Source organism: Echinops telfairi, unplaced genomic scaffold (genome assembly GCF_000313985.2).
Source record: "Echinops telfairi isolate 266 unplaced genomic scaffold, ASM31398v2 ScPeMD7_3533;HRSCAF=4204_0, whole genome shotgun sequence".
Taxonomy (NCBI): domain Eukaryota; kingdom Metazoa; phylum Chordata; class Mammalia; order Afrosoricida; family Tenrecidae; genus Echinops; species Echinops telfairi.
In genome coordinates, this window is record NW_022107431.1 from 91,856,880 (window position 1) to 91,863,595 (window position 6,716).

Here is a 6,716-nt window from a genome sequence, read left to right on the forward strand (position 1 = left end):
CACTCTGTCTCCAAAGTCTACTTTTGATATTTGCTGGGGAATCAATCAATTTACTCCCCTTGCTGCTCTGTTGCATGCCCTTAGTGTTTCCTCCCAGCGTGATGGGGTCAGATTGTGCACAATTCCTGCACTGTCTTCAGTGTTGTCCCCTGCAGCACTATGGTTTAGTGAGGGATGTTATGTCTGGTGGTGAAGCCAGCCCTATGGTCCTCTCTGTGTGTTGTCTGCTCTGAGCAGGAATATTGTTCTCAGGGCTTGGTGGGTCAAGATATCCTCTCCTCCCTCTGCATCCCTTTTAATTTCTCCCATGCACTCTAATCAGGCGTGCCCCACTCCCCATGCTGTAGTTCCAGTGCCATCCTCTGAACTCCATTCTTCTGAGGTGGGGTTGCGGTGGTGTATCCGCATAGTTGGGATTGGAGCTGGACCCGTAGACCTCTCTATTGGGTCCCTGGTCATGCTGGTGTGTTGTATTCATCTTGGCACATTGGGTTGAAGCCTGGTCTCTCTCTCCCTCTCCTGTGGAGATATAAACAATAACCTACCCTTGGGTGGGTTAGTGCCCTTCTCCCCCCTACCCAAGTCTTTTTCCCCCTCTTTCTTTCCCTGTCCTATTTAATTGGCTACCATATGTATCCTTGGATTGGGTTTGGCCCCTGCCATAGTAGCTGGACCTGACCCGAGGGATGTATGTATATCGTAGCTTTGCCCCGATGCCCCATTTTTTTTTAAAGCTTACCTTAGTGGACTCATGATGTACTTGTACTTTTGTGCTTGGCTTACTTCACTTAGCATGATTTTCTCCAGTTCTTCCCATGCAGCAATGTGTTTCATGCATTCATTGCTGCATTTTAGGAATTTGTAGTACTCCATTGTATGTATATAGCACATTTTTGACCCTTTCGTCTGTTGATGGAAATTTGAGTTGTTTCAATTCTTGCAATTGTGAACTGTGCCCATGATGAACATTGGAGCACAGATGTCTGGCTGTACTTTGTTTCTTGCCTCTTCTGGGTATATGCCCAGTAGAGGTATTGTTGGGTCATATGGTAGCTCAATTTCCATCTGTTTTAGATATTGCCAAGTTCGAATTTTGTCCCAGCATGTGGTCTATCTTCAAGTATGTGCCATGTGGGTTTGAAAAGAACGTGAATAATTTTGCATTTGGGTGGAAAGCTCTGAAAATATCTATCATGTCAAGTTGTCCAATTGTGCTATTTAGATATGCAGCCTCCTTGTTAAGTTTATTTCCCTGTGATCTGTCTTTTTCAGAGTGTTGTATTAAAGTCACCTACTATAATTGTTGAGCCTGTGATTTCTTTTTTCATATTTTGGAGTGTTTGATTTACAAATTTTATGGGTATCATTTTGGGCACATATATATTTATTATGCTCACTGGTTCTTGGTCTGCTATTCCCTTGAGCATTATGTAGTGCCCCTCCTTGTCTCTTGTTATGTTTTGTACCTTGAGATAACTTTTGGTCAGAGATTAAGATTGCTACCCCTGCTTTTTTTGCATTGCCATTTGCTTGGTATATTTTTCTCCAGCCAATAATTCTCAACCTGTTTTTGTCTGTAAGCTTGAGATGTGTCTCCTGTAGGCAGCAGATTGATGGGTTATGTTTTCTTAGCCAGTCTGTTAGCCTCTGCCTTTTAATGCCTGAGTTAAGTCCATTGATATTCAGTGTTACTACATCCATCTGTGCACTCTGTGGTGTCATCTTATACCTTTTGGGTTGGGTGTTTTCCTACCTACCTGTCATCAGTTTGTGGTGTGTGTGTATGTGGTTCATTCTTGCCTTCTTTACAATATTGAGCTAATGCTGTCTTGGGGCCTGTTCTCTTTGTCGTGGTCTGGATGGTGTTGTTCTACATGAAGGTCTCTTATTTGTGCTCGGTGAGTATTGATCTTCTGCCCATACTGGATCTTTTGTAGGGCTGGGCTCTTTTTACGTATTCTTTGAGTTTTTCCTTGTCTGGGAAGACTCTTAATTCTCCATCTATCTGAATAGATAATTTGGCCGGATATAGTAATCTTGAGTTTGCATTATTTCCCTTCAATTTTTGGAATATGTTACTCCACTCCTTCCTCTTCATCATGTCTGCTGATAGGTCTGAACATATTCTTATTTGGGTACCTTTTAAGTGACTATTTGTTTTTCCCTAGCTGCTCTTATGAAGTTTTTCTTTTCCTCATAGTTGTATAATTTAATTATTATGTGTCTTAGTCACTTCCTGGCATTCAGTCTGGCTCGTGTTCTTTCAGCCTCCTGAATGGCTGCCTGATGTTCATTTATCAAGCTGGGGATGTTTTCCTCCATAAATTCTTTCGCTGTTTTTGCTGTTGACTTCTTTGTTGTGTCTTGTTCCAGTAGTCCAATTATTCTAATATTGCTCCTATTTATAGCATCAGACATGGCTCTCAGGTTTTCTACAGCTTCTCTGATTGTCTTATTTGACTCCCTTCCCCATTTGTTGATGTCTGCCTGATTATTATCTAGGTCACTGGTGTGATTCTCTGCCTCCTGAAGTCTGCTTGCAAAGTTTGTTAATTTGCTACTGGATTTTGTTATTTCATCCCTTAGGTCTTATACTTTCCATTGGTGCATTGCCTTTATCTCCTTTATAATTTCATAGTTTTTCTGTATTGTTTCCCTCATATACTGTATTAATCCAAGCATCATTCTGAAGATCTCTTTCTGTGGCAGGGCAACATGTTCTTCTCCAATTTGTGTCCTTAGGTTTATGACTTCTTCTGGCATTGTCTTCTGTTTCTCCTTTTTCATTGAGGCTGTTTGGGCTGGTAGCTGTTTGTGTGTTGTTTTAGAGGAGCTTGGGTCCATCTTTCAGAGTCGAAGAGCACTGGACTCTCTCTTGGGGGACTTGTATGAGTGCTTCTTCGAACTCCCTGCAGGTAGCTGCACTTGGGGGGGGGTCGGGGTCAGGCTACCATTGTATCTTTCTGTGGTTTCACTATTACCCTAGCCAAGCAGTATTCTGTTATGTGGTATGTGAGTTGGATTGTCCTCTCCTGGGACGCTGGTCGGGTCATTGTGGGCCCACAAGGATGGCAGTTCACTGTCTGATCTCCCAGGAAGCCGTAATGGTGTGTCCCACGGGACTTGGAGCACCTCGGATGGTGGTATGGTGTTTCACTCTGAAACTGGAGTGCCACAGAGGGCTGGAAGGTGTACCCTCCTTGGTGTAGAGCACTGTGGATGGCAGGCAGAATTATCCTAGTCAGAGAGATCACTGTGGAGGTTAGGCAGATGGTCTCACAGCAGTGTGGAACACCACAAGTAGCATGCAGGGGCTTGCCCAGTCATTTGTAGGACCTTGGGGTTTATGCAGGAGTTCCCTCAGCTGTTTGAAAGGGAGATTCCCCAGCCATTTGGGGTGTAGAGGAGGGTTGGTGTGATTACCCCATCTGCCTGTAAAGCCAACAAGTATGGGCGGGAACTCCCCAAACTGGGCCATCAAAGTTTCCCTAGGAGGAGGAGAGTGGCCGGGAGGCTGGTAGTGACTTGTGAAGGGAAATAGAGGGGAAAATAGAAGAAAAAGAGAGAAAGGAGAAAAAAAAGACGAGCAAAAATTTTTAAAAAAACTAACACACAATAAAAATCAAAGATAAAACAAAAACAAGAGTGGAAAAATAAAACTACAAAAAAGAAAAATTGAATCTGCTGAGACTGTGGCGGGAAAGCAAAGAGACAGAAGAAGAGGAAATAATAAGAAAAAGCGAAAGAAGAAAGGAAAGCAAAAATAGAGATAGCTGAGCTCAGTGTGTAGCTCAGTGTGTTGTGTACAGCACTGCCACCGGGGGCAGGCTGGAGCTCTTCCTGCTGGGTGGCTGGAGATGCCCTAGGCAGAGGGTAGTGGCTGGAAGACAGCAGTGGCATGTAAAAGAAAAGAGAGGGAGAGAAGAGGAAAAAGAAAGAAAAAGAGAAAAAACAAAAAAACAAAACTGGGCCCACTGAGACTGACTGTGGTGGGAAAGAAAGGAAGTGAGAATAAAGAGAAGAAAAAGAATAGTAAGTAAGGAGTTAGCTGAGGCCGGATCGCCTGACCATGGGGCTGGAGGAGTTCCAACCCTGCCTCAAGGTAGTGGTATGGTGTGCCTACGGTGTAGGGACCCACAGATGCTGGGCGGAATTACCCTCACAAGCAAGATCACAGTCGTTGTTCCTGCAGTGGTGTTGAGCACTGGAGATCACTGGTATAGCTGCCTTGTGCCATATGCAGCACTGCAGCAGGGGGGGCAGTTCCCTCAGCCATGTGTAGGACCCCAGGACAGGCAGGGGATACCCCAGCCACATGGAACACAGGCAGGACCTCCCTAGCTGTGTGTAGGATCAATGAGGGTGGACAGTAGCTCCCCCTGTTGGGCTTTGGGAGTTGCCCTAGCTTGTGCCAAGAACTCTGATGCCCCAATAGCTCAGAGTTTTTGAGTCTCCCACCCCCACCCGGTAGCCAGCTGGAATTGAATTGAATTGAATTGGCCCTCTGGCTATGGGCTCTGCCTTTGTACTCAGTGTAGCTAACTTCTGGCATCCTTAGCACTGGCTTAATTATTATGCTAATGTATGTTAAAGGACTTGCCTGAAAGTTTGTCTTGGAGTTAAACAATGAGTCTGGGATTTGCAGTTTTTTCCAAGAAAATATTTTTTCTATTTTTTATATTGGACTTGGGGGTGCCCTGATTGGGGCTGTCATGCTGACCCTCTGGGAAGGAGATCTAGTTTGTCTGAGAGGTTGTTCTCTTCTTGGCCAACTGGAACTGACTTCGCCCCCTGGGCTATAGCTACCTGCTTATGCTCTGCATTTATGTTCTGCCACTCTGTGATCTGACTCAGGTAAATTTCCCGATGTCTTTTCAATTGCTCCAAATCCATGGCCACCCACGCTGACCCCAACCCTAGGCTATGAGCACAGGGCACGGGGAGTTCTGTTGTGGGGTATTGTGACTAGCTTTTAGAGGTTCTCTTCCAGTCTGGGCTTATGACCCCTTTTGGATGTCAGGCTAGGATAATCACTACTCCCTACTAGACTTGGGTGCTGTCAGAGGCTCGGTCCGGAGCCCACGAGCCCAGCACAATGAACCTAGAGCATTTCAGTGTGTTCTTGGTTCGCTTTGTGAGTGAAAATCAAGAAACCAGTGGTTGGGACAGACCCTTGTACCCTGATTCTAATTTTAGGACTCTGCTTCCAAGTCTCCTTCACTTTACCTCTTCACTTTCTGGTCTGGCAGCAGGAGCTCCATGCGGGTAAATCCACCTGGATGCCATCTTCTTTCTTCCTTAATTCATCATTAAAAAATACCTATAATGCTAGGTCTTCTACCAGGTACCATAATTAAAACAAACCCTCTGCTATCAAGTCAATGGTGATGCACAGCGAGCCTATATTGTGTTTCCAAGGCTGTCAGATTTTATGGGTAGAGATAGCATCAGTTTTCTGCCTTGCAGGGACGGCTGGGTATGGACTCCCAATCTCATGGTTAGCTGTCCTTTCCTTATCTGACAATGCCACCAGGGGTCCCGCCAGGCATCATGATCCAAAAGACAAGACAAAACAGTTTCACTGTGTTGATTATAACTCATCATTCCACGAGGATTTCTGAGGCTGCAAATCTTTCCAGGAACAGATAGACCGGTCTTTCGACTGTGGAGCTACTGGTAGATTTGAACCATAAATCTTGAAGTTAGCAGTCCAATGCTTATGTGACAGTGCTACCAGGGCTTCACAGGTGTCCTAAAAGTTAAAGGGGTCAAAAATCAGCTAAATTTACTATTCAAGGACTATCTAGCACAGTAGGGAAAACTAGAATATGCATACAGATAATCATATTAGAATATAGAAAGTGACAAATGTTAACGGAGTTTAGGTGGGAAAAAGATACCTTCCAGTTGGACTGGAGTAGATCAAAAAAGGTTTCAGAAAGCAAGGACCATTTCAGGTGGTCCCTAAAGGATGGGTAGAAATTTGATAACTACTGATGCAGTGGACAGTATTATTAGAGGCAGATACAGGCCACAGGAGCAGTAATGGGTTTGGGGGTATCTCAAGATTCTGAGCGAAACAGAAAATGGTTCTGGCAAAAAAAAACTCTGTAGATTAGCTTTATGTCCCAAAAATCAAGCCACAAGGAAGAGAGTTATGTAGTCTAATGCCCCAAAATTGATGGGAAGAGAATATTGAAGAAGCTCTAGAGAAATGTCTGTAGTCTGGACACAGAATACACTATGGAAAAACTCCCTTTGTTCTCTACAGGCCTTTAATTTATTGAATGAAACCCACCCACATAATGGACATAATCTGCTATACTAATGGTCAACTGATTTAACACATGTGAATGAGGAGTTGAGCTGCTAACTGAAAGGTGGACAGTTTAAACCCAGCAGCGACTTCAAGTGAGAAAGTTGAAGCTGTCTGCTCCTGTGAAGAATTAACAGACTTGTAAACCCTATAGGGCTGCTATGAGTTTGAATAGAATCGATGCCAGTGGACTTAGTTTTAACAGAATCTAGTGTATGAACAAACATGAAGTTTAATCAAGTCACACATGAAGTTAGCCAGCACATGGGGAAGTATGTGTGTGCATTCTTTTCCATGGATGGGTGCCTCCTAATAACATATCCAAAGCACATGAGATGTAGTCTGGCCATCTTTGATATTGTCCCTATTTTTTCATGATGTTATCTACTGTTCCAGTGGT